At 39.1% G+C, this 18,511-nt stretch overlaps 1 long non-coding RNA gene across 1 annotated transcript in view; it reads left to right on the top strand.

Annotated features, from left to right (window-relative positions):
• The window catches only part of LOC140697653 (uncharacterized), a 44,271-nt gene extending 38,779 nt beyond the window's left edge, over positions 1-5,492 (top strand). Inside the window, exons 2-3 of the long non-coding RNA XR_012074828.1 lie at positions 2,304-2,435; positions 4,735-5,492. This is a non-coding gene — a long non-coding RNA (uncharacterized lncRNA). The remainder of the gene's footprint in view (positions 1-2,303; positions 2,436-4,734) is intronic.
• Positions 5,493-18,511: the final 13,019 nt, after the last annotated feature.

Below are 18,511 nucleotides of genomic sequence, written 5' to 3'. Positions count from 1 at the left end.
TTTGACAGTGCTGTGCAAGCACCATCTCTACTTAGTTCAAAACGGTTCATCACCCTAAAAGGAAACCCTGTACCTACTGAGCAGTCATTCTCCATCCCACCCTTCACCCAGCCCCTGGCCACTTGCATTCAGCCTCAGTAACTGCGCCTGTTGTGAATACTTCATACAAATGAAATCATTCAGTACATGTCCTTTTATGTCTAGCTTACTCCATTTTAGCACAACGGTTTTGAGGTTCATCTGCGCTGTGGTGTACATGAGTACTTCGTTCATTTTTATGGCTAATATTCTATGGCATGGAGATATGACAATTTGTTTAGCCATTCATCTGTTGATAGACTTTTTGGCAATTGTGAATAGGGCTGTTATGAACATGGATGTATCTGTATTAGAACACAGGAAATCTTGATGTCTGTTAATGCTTTTTTATTTTATCTTTCAGCTTTATTAGGTAGAATTGCTACAATTTGACTGCCCGTGTACAATATATTGCATGTAAATACATGTACACAATATATTGCACGTTTAAAAAATTTACATATATGTACTATTCATTGTTTCTAAGAATGTTAGAGTTTAGCTTTTTAAACTTACATAGTTATCAAAAGAATAAAGCCAACCACAAAATAAGAATAAATGCAAAAAGATACATACACCCACTATTAACAGCAACATTCTTTATAATGGCCAAGATATGGAGGTATCCTAAGTGCACATCAATAGATGAATGGATAAAGAAGATGCAGCATATATATGTAAAGGAATACAACTCACCCATAAAAAAGAAGGCTATTTTGCCATTTGCGGCCCTTCATTCACTTTTTTTTCTTTTCACTTCAAAAATCAAAATTTTATAACTGGCATAAACATTTCCATTGCATCAAAAAAAATGCCTAGAAATAAACTTAACCAAGGAGGTGACCTATACTCCAAAAACTGTAAAACATCAATGAAGGAAACTGAAGACAATACAAAGAGATGGAAAGATGTCTTGTGCTCTTAGATTGGAAGAAACAACATTATCAAAATGGCCATACTACCCAAAGCAATCTACAGACCCAGTGCAACCCCTGTCAAAGTACCCATGACATTCCTCACAGAGCTAGAACAAACAATTCCAAAATTTATATGGGACCACAAAAGACCCCTAACTGCCAAAGCAATCTTTTGTGGATCTTTCTTTTTTCCCTCTTTCTTCTTTTTGTTCTCTTTCCTTGTGGTTTGATGACTAGAGAAGTTCCTTTAATATTTGTTGTAAAGCTGGTTTGGTGGTGCTAAATTCTTTTAGCTTTTGTTTATCTATGGGTGGAGCTAGGTCTTGGTGCTAATGATCAGCCTCCAGGAAAGTTCACGTAGATGAACACTCTTGGAATGTTTGACACCAGCTTTTATGTCCCCTGGGTGACCTGCAGCCATCCCCTGTGTCTCCAGGAGACTTTCCAAAACCAACAGGCAGGTCTGGCCCAGGTTCCTTTGAAATTACTGCCTCTGCCCTTGGACGTGGCACATGCGAAATTCTGTGCATGCTTCCCAAGAGAATGAAGTCTCTGTTTCCCTCAGTCCTGTGGGGCTCCTGGAGCTAAGCCCCGCTGGCCTTCAAAACCAGATGTGCTGGGGTCTCCTCCTCCTTTCAATGCCAGAACCTGGGCTGGGGAGCCTGACATGGGGCTTAGAGCTCTCACTCCTGTGCAAGGGTCTCTGCGACTTTATCCTTCAGCTTGTGGGTTGCCCTTCCAGGGGGTATGGGGCCCGATTATATCGCGAGCATGCCCCTCCTTCAGTAGAAGTTTTTGCACAAAGATTTAGCACAGTAAGAATCCTGCACCCCTCCCCCAGTCCATTCTTTATTCTACTCACAAGCCTCGGGAAAACTAGATTTGAAGAAGATTCATGGTTTATAGGTTTATAGTATTCAGATGTACCAAGCAGGTTCTTCCAAATTATACTTAGGGGAGTAAATCAGTGGCTAACTTTGGCAATCTCGCTGAGTACAGAGCCTTCCAATTCTACAGGATTTTGCTGGTGAGTCAGTAAGTTAAAAAAGGAAATCTATATTAGCAATAAATCTTTGTAGAAGTACTCTATGTTCTTTTTAAAATGGATTGTTTCTAGGTGGCTACTTCAACTAATATTATCAAAAGAGTAGGCTTCTGTCATAAAATGATACTTTCTGAGAAAGTGTTCCTATTTTTATTTTTATATTTAAAGTTGATTCAGGAGATTTATTATGGAGGGTACATCCAGAGGACCAGAACTTTCAGTAAATTTAGTCTGTGTTATTTTCATTTTTTTAAACATTGTAGATCATAAACATCTACCAGATTGGAAGGGATTGGTTGCTGTCCTTGTGGGGAGATGCCATGTGGAGACCTAAATGTGGTGCAGTTAAAACTGACTCTACTGGCATCCCATAGCTTCAACCGTGATGACTGAAGGTAAACGAGGATTCCCCAAACCCATTCTCTGGCTCATGTGCTCCTCCCCCATCCTCCACATACTTCAGGATAAAGACCATCTATTCTTCCTCTCCAAGCTGTCACCTTTTCTCTTTTGCTATTGACTCTGCTTTAATTCAGGCCTTTGGACTTTTGTCGTGGCCTCATTAGTGCTTTTCCTGCCTTCAGTCTCAGCTTCTCTCCATCTGCCTCCAAATCCATTCCCGCTGTGCTCCTGGAGTGATGGGTCACTCCCTTTCTTAAAGTCCTTCCAAGGGTGACCATTCTCTGCAGCAGAGATCCTTAACCCACGGTAACAGGCATTAGGTAGATATGGACCAGGGGCCAGGAACACTCTGAAGACATGCAGACAAATGACATGAATACGTCCATTTCTCAGGAGAGGGTGTGTAGCTTTCATCACATTCTCAAAAATGTCTACAGCTCAACAAGAGGGAAGGACCACTGGCCTATAGGAGAAAAGGAAGTTCCTTGGTAAGTAACATGATTGTCCAAAGGGTGATGGAGATGGTAAAAAAGATGCTATAAACACCACAGGCCAAAGGTATAATTTTCAACCTGGTAAATGCTGTCCTTAACAAAACAAGATTTGTCAGCATCCTTCTGATAGGTGAGCCAAGATTTCCTCGTCCTTAAGTTCCCATAACAGCATCCCGCGTTGATGTTACCACCGGAGCAATGTCCCTTAAAGAGGGGACATCCCAGCCCCTCTCAGAATGGCTTCTTCCAGCTGTTTTCAGAGGCCAATAGCTGTTCTGTGTTCCTGACAGCCTGCTGGTGCAAACTATGAATCAACTTTCTCACGGTAGGATGGCACCTGCCCTCGGGGTATTTTCTCAGCTGGGTATTAGAAATGGTGTGAAGCAGGCTCAGTACATTTCTAAGTAACCACAATGGGCCCAGGTGGAATTCAACAATCTCAGGTGACACCTGAACGTGACCTTCCCAAACAGGATAAGGCTTCAGTCTTCTTGGAAGCTCTATTCCCCATATGACCTATGAGGTTCTTTGTGATCTGGCATGAGTCCTGTGCTTCAAACATACTGAGATACTCAAATCTCCCTGAACCAGCCACGTACTTTCATGATTCTGTCTCTGACATAACATCAATCACCGTCACCACCATCATCATCATCTCCAACCAAAACTCTGTGGGGTAGGTAATATCCCTAGTTTAAAATGAGGAAATAGAGGCTGGTAGGAGTTAATTTATTTGCCCAAATCTAACAAAGGAAGTGCGAGTGACCGAGAATTGCCTGTCTTTTTCCTCTGGTGAATGACAGTCCTGACAGTGTCGGCTCAACACTTCCTTGTAAAGCCTGCTCCAACTTCTCTAGATAGAGCTGGGCAATCATTCCTCTATGTTTCCATTAAATCTTCAAAGAATTTTGTACTATAGCAGTAATGTATATTTCTTATAAAAATTTGTGGGATCTAAAAAATAGTCCTCAGTAGTACCTCAATCCAAATACAATCATTGTTAGTATTTTTGTAGCTATTTGCATAGATTTTATTTTTTTATTTTTATTTATTATTTATTATTTTTATTTTGGGGAGGAGGTAATTGGGTTTTTATTCATTTACTGATTTTTTTTTTAATGGAGGTGCTGGGGATTGAACCCAGGATCTCATGTTTGCTAGGCACATGCTGTACCACTGAGCTGTATCCTCCCCTCACACAGATTTTAAAATACTGCTGTGAGTGGGAGGGTATAGTTTAGTGGTAGAGTGTGTGCTTAGCATGCATGAGGTCTTGAATCCAATCCTTGGTACCTCCATTAAAATACATAAGTCAATAAATAAATAAATAAGCCAAATTACCTCCCCCTCAAAACAAAACAAAACAAAAACAAAATGTGCAAAAAGAAAGAAAGAAAGAAAGAAAGAAAGAAAGAAAGAAAGAAAGAAAGAAAGAAAGAAAGAAAGAAAGAAAGAAAGAAAAGAAAGAAAGAAAGAAAGAAAAAAGAAAGAAAGAAAGAAAGAAAAGAAAGAAAGAAAGAAAGAAAGAGAAAATACTGTTGTCATCATGATGTGAGTATTATTTGGTAGTTTCTACTTTTGGGGGGCTAGTAGTATTAGCATAGACATTTCCCCATATTATTACACAGTTTCACAATAACTTTGCTTCATCAGTTAGGATACTTTTGGATCTAAGTTAACAAGCAACTGACTGTCTTAAACAATAAGGAATGTATGATAATCACTGCTATAACAGGACTCACAGAAGTAGGGCAGGATCCAGACATGTGATAATTTGAGTTTCTACTCTATTTTTCAGGAGTTATCTCTTATCTGCAGTCCCTGCCCACACCCCGTGGGCTGACACTGCCTCACATCACAGGCTGGGACAGCCTGCTTCTCTGCCCAGGACGGGAGAGATGACACCCTAACGATGGAATCAAGTCCCACTTTTCAGCCCGACGGGGCCACTTTTAGGTCAGGTGCTTTTTCCCGGACATGGACTAGTTCCTAGTTAAATCTAACTCTAACCTGATGCTCCAGTTCTTGAGCCAATCACTGGCCATCGCGCTGAGTGGGACTATGATCTTTGGTTTATTTGGAATCAGCCTTTGCATCCGAGGACGAAGTCAGCTTCTCTGGCTTCAGCTGACTATGGGGAGGAGGCATGAATACCCACCCAAAAACTGGGATTCTGTTAGGAAGGAGCAAGGAGGGATTGACTGTTACTCTCATTTTTCTGTCTGCTAATTCGATAGGGAAGTTCTTCGTTGCTATTTAACCTGTCACGTCTATAGACCCCTTGGTGCCCTCTGTGCGGCACTTCCGCATGGTTTGGTGCTAGTTTCTCTGCTGGTCTGTGGGCCTCTTGTGGATAATGAGCTTCTTGGGGGCAGGGAATCTGTCATACTAAAACTTGCGGTCCTGGTGCTTAGCAGGTGTTGCATAAATGTCAAAGATATTAAGTGGAAGAGTAAATGAGCGAATGCAGTTAAGAACGCATATAATAGATGGTATTTGGGATTAAGACACAAAATGGCATTATAATGAAGAGATGGAAATTCAGAATATTTATTTATTTATTTTTCTTTGCCCCCTTAACAGATACACTGGGGAATGAGCCCAAAGCCTCTATTGTTGAGCTATACCCCTGTACGAATATTTATTGAGGTCTTTCTATGCACTACCGGCTGCTGCAACAGGGAACAAGACAGACGTGTTTCTGCCTTCGTGGAGCTTAGACTGTGACAGGAAGAGACACAGTCAAGAGAGGACGGAGTCTGTTTTACAAAGAGACATGCAGGGAGTTATGGGAGTCGCGCAGTCGAAGGCGGTTCTGGGCTTGGCCAAATTTGGATGTGTCCGAGTCAGATTGTGCTCTATATCTTATACTCACAACGAGACAGATGACTCAGGACAGCAAAAGGCAGAAACCAAGGCAAGATTTTCACTGGCTCCCTGTCCCCTGTGACTCTGGTTTGTCACCATCCAGTGATCTGGCTTCCAGGTCTTGGATTGTAGGTGGCGCCCTGCACTTGCTCAGACGGTTCTACAGGGGAGAGCTGGCCGACTGAGGGGACGGGAGAGACTGGGGGCAGGCAGCAAGAGGGTTTTGCTCACAGACTGCTGATGAGCTCCCGCACAAACTACCTGACTATTGGGTATATGTGTGTGTGTGTGTGTGTGTGTGTGTGTGTGTGTGTGTTGCTGGTGTTCTGACCCGTTGCATTTGCTTCCTAAGGGTAGAAGTTGTGGGTCTATGGTAATATCCAATCACAACTGTCTTACCTTATTTAGGACACTGAGGGGGCATAGTTCTCTTTTTATTATATAACAGGAAAAGCAAGCAAGTACGATTTCTCAACCACAACAGGCTTTTAGTGGGGGATTTTGCGGTGTTACACACACAAATCCTTCATTCTGAGAAAACCAACGCCCTGCTTAAGGATAAGATACAAAGGTCACTGCCTGCTTTCTTTGAGAAGGAAATTCCACGGTTCCGGGCTGGCTTCAGAGAAACTCAGGCCCTGAGAGGTGCTTTCCTACAGTTCCTCCAGGACAGGAACCTGACCTACTTTGGGAGATGAGGGATTGCTTTACTGGGGAAATGATATTTCTGTTGAAACCTAAATGATGAGCACGATTTTTCCAAAAGAAGGAGGGGGCTAGGGAGGTCAGCATTCCAGGCAAGGAGACAGTTTCTGTGGAGGCTTTGAAGCCCCTGGCAAACACAAGCCCAAAGCATTCAGGGAACTAAAAGGTGAGACTGGAAGTGGAGGCAGGCTGAGATCTCGTACAGCCTTGCAGACAGTGTGGTGAATCTAGGATTCAGGCCAGATCTGGAATTAAGAAGATCAAGGAATCACTGGGATAGAATGGAAGGCCATCACCTGAACTGTTCATGTGCATAATTTTTTCTGCCCTTAAGGTCTCATTATATAATTCACTGACATTATAAAATAAGACTAAAATGTAATTTTTATGTCAAATTAGAAGATTGGCTTTTTAATCCAACACTTTATTATAAAAATATTCAAAGAGGAAAATGGAAAGAATCGTCTATATTCTACAATTAATGTTTTGCTATCTCTGCTTTGTCACATATCTATCCATCTAGCCAATCCCCTCGCCATCCCATTAATCCATCTTATTTTTTGATGCATATTAAAGTAGTCAGAGACATCAGTCATCTTCACTCCTGGACACTTCAATGTGCCTATCATTAAGTAAAGTTTAATACTTGTTCATAGTTCTTTTTGTGTGTGTGGTAAAAGTCATATACAGTGACATGCAAACATCTTAAGTATTCCATTTGATGAATTTCCATGAATACATATATAAAAATTTGAAGTTTCAAATAAAAACAACTTTTATCAAAAATTATTATCATATACTCTTGCAAGGCCCTTACATTATACATGAAGTGGTATAATATCAATTCAAGGTAGATTGTGATGAACTAAGGATGTATATTGTAAACTCTAGTAATCACTTAAAAATATTAACCAAAAAGCCAGTAGACAAAACAAGCTGGAATACAAACAAAACAAAACAAAACAAAACAATACTCAACCCCAAAAGAAGACCAAAAAATCAAGGAACAAAGAAGAGGAGGGGCAAACAAAAAGCAAATAGCAAGATGGTAGATGTAAATTCACCTATAACATAAATACACCAGATACAAAAGGACTGAACACTCCAATTGAAAGACAGAGATTATCAGCATGGATAAAAAGCAAGACCCCACTATATACTGTGTGCAGGAGATGCACTTAAATATAGAGACATAACTAGATTTGTTTTTACACTCTTCAATTTTCAAACTGCCTATGTTTCTACACCATGAAAACACTAAGCATTAGAAAGCTAGTATTTCTATATATCAAGCAAAGTAAATTTAAAGACTAAGAGTATTTCTAGGAATAAAGAATGATACTGTAACAATAAAAGGTCCATCTGCCAAGAAAACATACCAATCCCAAATGTGTGTGTGCACCTAATACCAGAGCTTCAACATGAAAGCAAAGTTGACAAGAGAGAAATAGATCTCTAGTCATACTTGGAGATTTTAATACTTCTCTTTCAGTATGTGATAGAATAAATAGACAAAATATCAATAAGGGTATGGAAGCTTTGAATAACATTCTTACCAACTTGACCTAATTGACGCATTTAGATGATCCAATAATTGCAAAGTATACATTTCTTACATGTGCACATTGAACATTCACCAAGATATAGTTGAGATTTGCAAATAGCCACTATATATAAAAATCGATTAAAAAACCCCACATTTCTTGGATATGTCTCTGCCAGTTATAAAATTCTGGTTTTTGAAGTGAAAAAAAAAAAGTGAATGAAGAGCCACAAATGGCAAAATATCCTTCTTTTTTATGGGTGAGTTGTATTCCATTACATACATATATATGCATGCTGCATCTTCATTATCTATTCAACTATTGATGTGCACTTAGGATGCTTCCGTATCTTGGCAATTATAAATAATGTTGCTGTTAACAGTGGGGTGTATGTATCTTTTTGAGTTAATTCTTATTTTGTGGTTGGCTTTATTCGTTTGATAACTCTAGAAGTTTAAGAAGCTAAAGCTCTAAACGTTCTTAGAAACAATGAACAGTAAATATATGTAAATTAAAAAATATATGTGCAGTAAAAAAAAATCTATCAAGTCATGAAAGGCATGGAAGAAACTTAAAAGACATATTACTAAATGAAAAAAGCCAGTCTGAAAAGGCTACAAACTGTATGATTCCAACCAAATGATATTCTGGAAAAGGCAAAGCTACAAAAACAATAAAAAGATCATGGTTTCCAGGGGTTTGGGGAGATGGAGGGAGAGAGGAATGAATAGATGGAACACAAGGGATTTTTAGGGCAATGAAATCATTCTGTATACTATAGTGGTGGCTATATATCATTAAGCATTTGTCAAAGCCCATAGAATGTACAATATCAGGAGTGAATCCTAATGTAAACTATGGACTTCGGTTGATAATAATGTGTCCATGTTGGTTCATCGACTGTACCAAATATGCCACACTGATGAGGGATGTTGAGGGTAGGGGAGTATATATGTGTGGGTGGGGAGGGCTATGTGCAAACTCTGTATTTTCTGCTCAATTCTGTTGTGAACCTGAAACTGCTCTAAAAGAATAAAGTCTATTAAAAAAATAAAAATAAAATAAGCTCCCCTCCAAAAAACCCCACATTTCTTCTGTATAGCACAGGGAATTATAATCAATATCTTGTAATAACCTTTAATGAAAAAGAATATGAAAATAAATATATGTATGTATACTTGTATATGTATGTATACATATATGTATGTATATGACTGGGACATTGTGCTATACACCAGACACTGACACATTATAACTGATGAAACTTAAATTTAAAAAAAAAGATACATTTTATACTACTGGGCCATATGTGAAATTAAAAAATAGTATCATTTACAAAAGCATCAAAGCAAAATACATAGCAATAAATAAATTTAACAAAAATATGCAAAACACCTATACTGGAAAATACAAAATATTATGGGGGAAATTAAAGATCTAAATAAATGGAGTAGCTAATTGCTCATAATGAAAGCCTGCATATTATTATGATGTCAACTCTCCATGACTCAATCTACAGAGTCAAAACCATCCCAATCAAAATCATGACAGGATTATTTAAAAAGAAATTTACAAGCTGATTGTGAAGTTTATGTAAAATTACAAAAGATAGAGAATAGTTAAAATGGGCTTGAGAAAGGATAAAGTTAGAGGACTTCACTACCTGGAATTTAGTAAATTCAAGAATTACTAAAAAGCTACAATTATCAAGACAAGGGTGATATTGGTGTAAATAGATCAATGGAATAGAATAGAATTCAGAAGTAGACTCATACTTCTACGGTGAATTGGTTTTCAACAAGGGTGTCAGGGAAATCCAATGGGACAAATGATAATCAGGCCAACAAATGTGACTGGAAAAACTAGACAATGTATGAAAAATAAATTGTCATTGTATATCACATTTGCATTATATATGTATGACATTACAATTTTGAACTTATGTTATCCATGTTCTGGGAAATAAATTATGCATCTGTTACTGCTACACTAGCTTTCTCAAACCACAGGAGTATTATTTATCAAGAAAAACTTGTTTAAGGGCTGCAATAACATTGAGGACACAAGGGCATCATTTAGGAAATAGTTTGAATTCATTAAATAATGCTTTATTTTCTGGATGGCATAATAAAAATGCTTTCTGTTTTTAGAATGCATTTAGTCCCTCCCTATAGGAGAAATTTCTAATTTTGCTCATGACCAATGACACGTATCTGTGAAACTCCTAGCTGGCAATGGAGGGGCAGGTGCTCCACGCTTGCAAAAATGAAATCTCATAAGCCAATGGTTGAAGAGCTTGAAACAGTTGATAGGTTTTCTGTTAGCTTATTTGTAAGGCTTCTTTTAGATACTGGAAGAATCAAATCCTTCATGTACATGGGAGCCGGCATTATTACTGAGACTGTGGGAGGTTAATCAAAAGGAGAAGCTCCCATCCTAACAAACTGAAATGTAAATATGAGTAAGTTTTGGAAACTTCCTCCCCATGGGGTTTTGAGAGGGGTTTCTTGGGGACACAAGATCAGGCTACTATATGGTTCTGAGTCCCAGATCCAGGAGGCTCTGTAATTAGGTAAGGCTTGATAGTCCCCAAGGAGTTCCTGCTTCCAAAAGGGCCTGTCGATTCTAGAAAGTTAAGTTGCAGCTGGAGGAGCTGCACAATTTCTCTCTTGTTATTCCAATAATCCAGGAAAATCTCCCAAAGCTGGGTCAAAACACCCCCGTCGTGGAAGATAGGTTCTTTCTCTGATACAGTGCTGGAGATGCACTGTAAACTCTACCTCTTTCTTTTCTTTTCTTTTCTTTTTTTCTATCTCTACAGTATTTTCTTTCTTTATTTTTTAATAGTCTGTGCAGGCAATGACACTTCCGTTACTATACGTTACTTGAAGTGTTCAAGCTGCAGGTGGGTGGATCAGATGACATTTCTGTTCAGTGAAATAACAGGTGTACATTTTGAACACCATCACTGTGGTTACTTTCTAAGTAATGGTACACATCGTCTCTTAGGAAGGATTACTTTTGTGAATGGGTCATCTCAATTATTTTGTGTTTATTCTTAGTTTGCTATCTATGGAGTATGTACCAAGAGCCAAGCTAAGTGCTTTCTTTACATTATCTAATGTAACCCTTATGCCATCTTCTCAAATAGACACTTTTATTTTCCCCTTTATATAATGAACTTACTTTACGACAGGGAGTGGTGATAGAGTTGGACCTCAAACACAGATCTGAGTGCAGATAAACAAGCTCTTACAAGGGTTCCAGAGTCCCCTCCTGAGCTCAGAGGATGACATAATTCTGATCTTACCCCAATCCCAGGTACCTGAATGTAACTCCTTATGTATTCACTATCAACCGACTGCCTAGTTTAGGCAGAAAAACTACTAGGCTGCACAGGGTTGAGATAAAGCAAATTACAGGAAATTGTCTTGCTTTGGGCAAGCTTTTAATCTAGTTTAAGATCTAGTTAAGCAGTTGTTTTCAGCGTAAGACGCACACTAGTATCATCTGTGGAACTGTAACAAATACTGATGACAGAAATTCTGATTTAACTGGTCTAAGGTGACGCCTGGATTTTAAAAACTCCTTCGGTGATTCTAACACGTAGACAAGGTTGACAACCACCTAGTTTGAATTTAAAAAAACACTCATAAAATAACATCAAAACCACTACAATGTACAAAATGATATATTCTAAAATGTATTTATTCCTTACCTCATTCCACCAAGGACATGACGTGGCTAAAAAATTACTCGGTACTGAACAAATTCCACTGAGGGGCAGGGTCCCAGGTACTTGTCAAACAGGCCATTAGATGGGCTGGGATACCTAAGGTCAGTATAGAAATAATTAAGGTACGTTTGACTTCTTTGGTTTTGGTTTGCAAGGCAGCAGTGGCAGATTTTACAAGAAATAGTGCTTAGAAAACAGCGATTGGTCCAGGTACTGTTTCTAGGTGGCTGATTGGTCCAAGAACTGTTTCCAGGGACTTGATTCGTCTGCAGGCTGTTTCCAGGCAGTCTAGCCAGTAGATTGCCTTGTCTCCAAGGGTTACTCAATTTGCAAAGTGATAACAGGTCTCAGAAGCTGGTGTGGAATGATAATATTTTCCCCATTACAGTAGCTGATTGAAGAAAATTCGAGTCTTCGAAGGATGATTCATAGGCACATTGTACATTTCTTTGCTTTAACTTCTCTAAGGGTTATGAATTGCTCATAAGGCAGAAGCTTCCTAGATGATTTTTTTCACAAGTCGAGGAGTGGCTGAAGCCATTCCATGAAAAATTTCCAGCTGTTAAAAGGGCAGCATTAAACTATTCGGTGCAGTTCAGCTGTTGGAATATTTCCTGTCTTTTCTTTCTCCTTCTGAAGAGCAGATGAAGCTGCTCTCAGTTTAATATCAGCAGGGAAGTAACAGGGTAAAAAATGATGATGTAGCAACAAAGAAAACTGAGAGAAAGGGTAAAATCACTGGGATTGTATAGTCTTAATATTCAACTATTTTCATTTGGGCATATTGTTATTCTAACCTAAGGCCAATATTATTTCGATGATGACATATGTAAAATTTAAGGTTTGACACTTTTAAAATGGTCCTGTCAGTATTTTAGAGTGGCTTACCAAGTTCCTCTGAAAGTATGATGACATAACATGATTTATGAGTAAATTTTATATTTTTAACTTCAGACTCAATGAATATTTTTGAGTGGCATACACATACATGCCATACATTTATTTCACATAATTATCTTATTTCAAAAATAACAACAATAATAAGCATTTATCAAAAAACCACATTGGTGGCAGGCTCTGTTCTAAGGAGTGGAGCTATAGCTGGGAAGAAAACAAAATTCTCTCTCTCCAGTAGGGAAAAATAGGCAATTACAACCCTGGCCAACACAGAATGCTTCTGTGCTCCGTGTGGTTACACACGTTAACTCATTTCATTCTCTTAACAATCCTATGAAGTAGGCACTATCATCAAGTCCATTTCGTAAGGCAGGAAACTAGCGCACAGAGAGGTTAAGTAACTTGCTGAATGTCACACAGTGAGCATTTAAGCTGGGATTTGTGGCACCACAGGCTACTTGCTTAACTGCTATGCTTTTCTGTCTCTCTGTAATTTGCTTATTTTTACATATTCTATTGACACAAGGCATGAAAAAATTTTCATTTTCCTTTCTCAAACATTTTTAATTTTTACTTCAAATATTTAATATTTCTCTATAAAGGTATTGGATTAGTATTACAGCCAACGCTTTGCAATTACAAGATACGGTGCTCCTGGTACCGAGGAAAATAGGAGGCAATGTTTTGTTTGGTGTACTTGCCAATATTTAATAAAATGGCAGGTAGATAATACCTATAACCTCAAATTAAGAAATGAGCTAAGCAAGTAGTTTCCAGCCTTCTCTGCCCATTAGAATCACCTGAAGAAAATTTTAAACTCTACTGATATCTGGTCCCATCTGGAGGGACTCTGCTTCAGTTGGTCTGGAGTCAGTGCGGGCGTCTGTACTTAGCTCATATGGTAATCTGGCAAGGCGATAGAATGTTTAAAAGCCAGACACTTAAAATCCTAGTCATCATTTAAAAGCATGGCTTTGAATCAGATTGACTTGGGTTAAAGTCACACATTAGCTGTGTGATTATGGACAGGTTTCTGTAGGGGAGTTAAAAATTCTCCTCTGCTCTCTTGGCCTGAGAATTAAACTGACATAAGACATAACAGGGGAAAAAGCATACACATTTTATTAAATTTTACATGTTCATTCACAAGGAATGAAAACCCAAAGAAGTGACCAGAGCAGGAAGCTTTTATACCTTTCAACAAAGAAATGATAAATTTGTGACGAAATGTTAAGAATAAGGGGGTTTGAGCTCAGGGCAGTAAGTCATAGGGAAGTGACTAGGAGATAGATAGAAGATAAGGGTTATTTTAATTAAGTTTGCTTGTACAGATCAATTGTACATTTCAGTTTCGATTTTCAGTCTCTGGTGACAAGGATGAATTCTCTTCCTGGTCCAAGGAGGGCACCTTCCTCATGGGAAATTTTACGTTCTGTTTTTAGGTAGAAAAGTTTAGATCAGAGAGCCCTTCCTGCACCTGCCATTTCTCAAATGCCTTCAGCTCAAAATAATCAACATACCAAAGCAATATATTTTGGGGTGGCATGTCCTGAATGCCTTCATTTCTAAATCTCTCTAGAGGTCTCTTTCCTTATCTGTAAAGTAGAAATAATCATTCTTTTCTTAGAGGAGTTGTAAGAATTTAAAGAGAATATGTGCGCACATCATTTTCCCAGTGCTGGCCTACTCAGGAGTTACTGTGATCCATTCGTGCATTGATTCACTCAGCAAGAACTTGCTGGGCACCTACCATGTTCCAGGCATTGTTCTAGGTGCTGGGGAGGCAGCATTGAGTAGAACGCACAAGGGGTTTGCCCTCCAAGCACTACTTTGCATTTTTTTTTAGCATTAATAAAATGTGCTTAATCTCATGGTCCTTATAATACCATGTACCCTGTAATAGGTCATCTGAACTAGGGGCTCATCTTTCCCTGCCCTCAGAGACCTTACTTCATCAGCTGTCCACTCTTTTTTCCACTGGCTCTTTGCCATATTCATTGAAATCTAATTACTTGATTTTTTCTATATTAAAAAAAAGAAAATCCCTGAGTCAGGGATTTGGGGCTTCAAGTTACCTGACGGTTTCTGTTTTCCGTCCTTGTTCCTTTTGTGACACAGATAAGCATAGACGTTGTCCGCACGTGCTGTCTCCACTCGCCAGGCCTCCTTCATTCCCTCTCGTTCACCCTCCAGAGCACTGTGATCAGGCTGTGTCTCCATCACGCTGCCGATAGTACTCTCAGCAAGGTCACTGCCTTCTTAAAACCTTTCAAAGACTCCATATTTGCCTCGGGTTAAAGTCCAAACTCTTTCAAGTGGCATGCGGTCACTTCCCAGTCTTCCCTCCCAATGCTTCCTTTGCTGCCTGCACTCCTCTCCCCTGCCTGCTGCCCCAGTCTCTCTCTCTCTCTCTCTCATTCTCTCTCTCTCACACACACACACACAACGAGTTTCCATCCCATAGGACTGCTCGGAGTTCTCCGGAAGCACTGGGACTTCCACCTCTAGACAGCTGTGCTCTGGTGTGGTGTGTGCCCACCTGTGGGAGTGCTGTGAGAGTGCACATCTCTTCCCAGTATGTGTTCGGTGATGTCATGTTGGTAGCCTAAAGTCTTCCCTGGTGGGAGTATTTATATCAAAGACAGTAGCAATATCTACAAATTAGGGCCTTCTTGCTGACCCCTAGGGAGATGGTTATTAAATATTCACCACACACTGTTGCTTCTAGGCCCGTGCACATATGTTCTTCCCTCCCCCCCACAAGTTGGTTCAGCTTAAATGTCATTTCCTTTTGGAAGCTTCTGCTGATTTTTCAAGACTGGGATAGATACCCTTCTCTGTAATTCTGTGGAATCTTGGGCAGCACCCCTACCATGGCAAGTATCATACTGATTTTTTTTCCTGTAACCTCTACTGGCCAAATGAAGTCCTGGAGTTCAGGGAGCGCTCCATGGTGTGGTCCTCCAATCAGCAGCACGGGCATCTCCTGTGTTGCTGGTTAGAAATGCAGACTCTCAGGCTCACTGCAGAGCTATGGAATCAGAATCTGCATTAAAAAATTAGTTACTTATTCTTGGTTTTTTTTGGGGGGGTAACTAGGTTTTAAAATTTCATTTATTTATTTATTTAGTTAATGGCGGTACTAGTGACTGAACCCAGGACCTTATGCATGCTAAGTACCCACTCTACCACTCAGCTGTACTCTCCCCTCCAAAATCTGCATTTTTAACAAGATCTCCAGGGATTGAGTGCATTTAAGATTAAGGCCTTAGGGACCATATAATCATTTTTCAAATGGAAAAACAAAAACAAAAACGAATCAGGGGCCTTGTCTTAATCTTTGCCATTGTTCTCTCTGGGATGGTGTTTGGCACACAGCAAGGTGCTCCATCATGTTTTTAAATGAATCAGCACACGAGTAATTGAAATAATAAGCCCTTTCTATTAAATGATAAGCCTTTTATGGTTCAAGAATGTGTCTTCACACTTTATTGGCAAGCTTCGGACAGGGAACAGGTCAGCAGTCCTTCGGAGTTAGAAATGGGAGAAGCGCATGACTACGAAGCGATCAAATAAAGGATTTGGAGGGCGTGATAAAACTTTTTTGAATCTTGATTATGATGTTTTTTACATAAATCAGTACATATGTTAAATCATGTAAAACTGTATACTAAAAGGAAAAAAAATTGACACAACACTGTAAAATGATTATGAATCAATAAAAATGTAAAAAAAAATAAAAGGAAAAAAGTCTATTATATGATATTTAAAGAATAAAATTACTAAAAATTAAAAAATGTGTCTTCATCTTTGCATGCCCTAGATTTCCAGATTTGAGTGCCATTCTTCTGAGCCTAAAACTAAGGTCCAATTTAAGATACTCATTTTAGAAGTGACCTTTGAAGTTGTGGTTCTGGAAAATCCAAACCTAAAGTTTTGAAATATGTTACCAGAAACTTAAGATTTTTCCTAGCCACCAACCTGCCTCAATGTGCTACTCTTATTTCCTCATTTCTCCTGATACAGTGATGCCAAGCTCACCCCACCTCCTTCTTTCCTCTTCCTTTAGCAACAGCATCAACATGCTCCTTGCTGACAGACTCACAGCACACTGGACAAGAGGTGGAGGAGAGCAGTGTGGTGCAGTGGAAGGCGCTTGGGATTCAGTCAGGAGACACTGGCTGTATTCCTACCTGTCACAACCTTTCTGGAGCCTTCTTCTCTTCCTCTGCAATGGGAAAACATACCTTCCGTATCTCATTCATCGTTTTTGTAACATGAAATGAGTTAACATAGCTGAAAATGCTTTTATAAATTGTAAAGGACTGCATAGAGTAAGCGCAAAATCTCTCAGACAAATGGACCTCAATCACACACTGTAGTTAATAACTTCCTAGCATGTGGAATCTGCAAGGAGATAGAAGAGTGTTCTGAGAGGGGAGCATATGGCTCAAGTGGTAGAGCACGTGCTTAGCATGCAGGAGGTCCTGGGTTCAATCTCCCATACCTCCTCTAAAAATAAACAAACAAATAAACCTAATTACCACCCCCCCCAAAATGAAAAAAGTGTTCCAATATAGTGAGGGTATAGAAATCTAGGGGCTATTTATTTGGGAAGCAGGATGCCTTCCCTGTTTCCCAGTGTGTAATTAGGTAAAGATTATGGTTTTGCACGGCAAAGACATAAAACATCAGCTTCATATCAGATGTCTCATAGGAAATCTGGGCTGATATCAGTTGTGCTATCAATCAGCAATAAAAAAACAATTTATCTAAGAAACAAATGATAAGGACATGTTGGTAGCTGATAACTGGAATAACAAAATTTCATTCCCCAATAGGAGCTGGTAATCTCCAACTAATCTAGACGTTGAAAATGTAGATCAATAACAAGCAACCGAGTTTCTTTCAAACAGCGACTAGTGACTATCTCAAATTGCAAGCATTGCTGCAAATACAAGGCTTGCTTGTTTCTTAGTTTCTTAGTTTCATTGTTCTCAAATGAAAAGGCAGACAGTGTTCCACACAATTTAAGCAGTAGAAGTGAGTTTTTTGTGGCACACAGAAGCGGATTGTTATTAATATCTCTGAAAAGCTTCATGCTTGACAGTAATGTTTAGAAAGCAGTTATTTATTTTTCCTTTTAATTGTTCCAATTTTCTAGTGAAGAAATTTATATAAGCTGCACAGCAGAGGCGCTCCGCTAGTGACTGTTATTTAATCATCTTGAAGGTTAGGCTGATCTCTGTTATTAAGAATTAGGTGAACCGGGGCCAAAGTCAACCTTTGGCACAGGCACCCACATCTGTAATTGAAGAACCTGACTCACTGACCTACTTTCTTGGCCACCAAAGCAGCAGACGGGATTACCTAGTGTTTTGTTCCACCTAGTGGCCATGCATGGTTCAACTTCTGGTTACAGAGAAATTAGCGAGAATTCCAGTTTTATCTTTTAACACTAACACACTCACCTTCTCACTATTGAGAAGAAACAATCCAGTACATACACTTTTAATGCTGTTTGTTATGCTGAAATATTAGGCTTAGGATTCTTTCAAATGTACATACTAATGCAAGATAATAATGGGGTAAGTGTTCTAGGGGGAGGAAGGGTTATGAGAACTCTATTTTCAGCTCGATTTTCTGTAGACAAAAAACAGCTCTAAAAACTAAAGCCTATTAATTTTTAAAAATAGGCTTAGGGTTCTTGTTGCTGGTTGGAAAGTTGAAGACTCTCCTATTTGGAACAGAAAGACTGGAGTTATCCTTGATGCTTCTGTTGATGAAAAATTTAATCAATAAACAATCTAAGACAGTGGGAAGGA

This window comes from Vicugna pacos, chromosome 8, assembly GCF_048564905.1.
Source record: "Vicugna pacos chromosome 8, VicPac4, whole genome shotgun sequence".
Taxonomy (NCBI): Eukaryota; Metazoa; Chordata; class Mammalia; order Artiodactyla; family Camelidae; genus Vicugna; species Vicugna pacos.
This window is presented reverse-complemented; position numbering and strand designations above follow the sequence as displayed.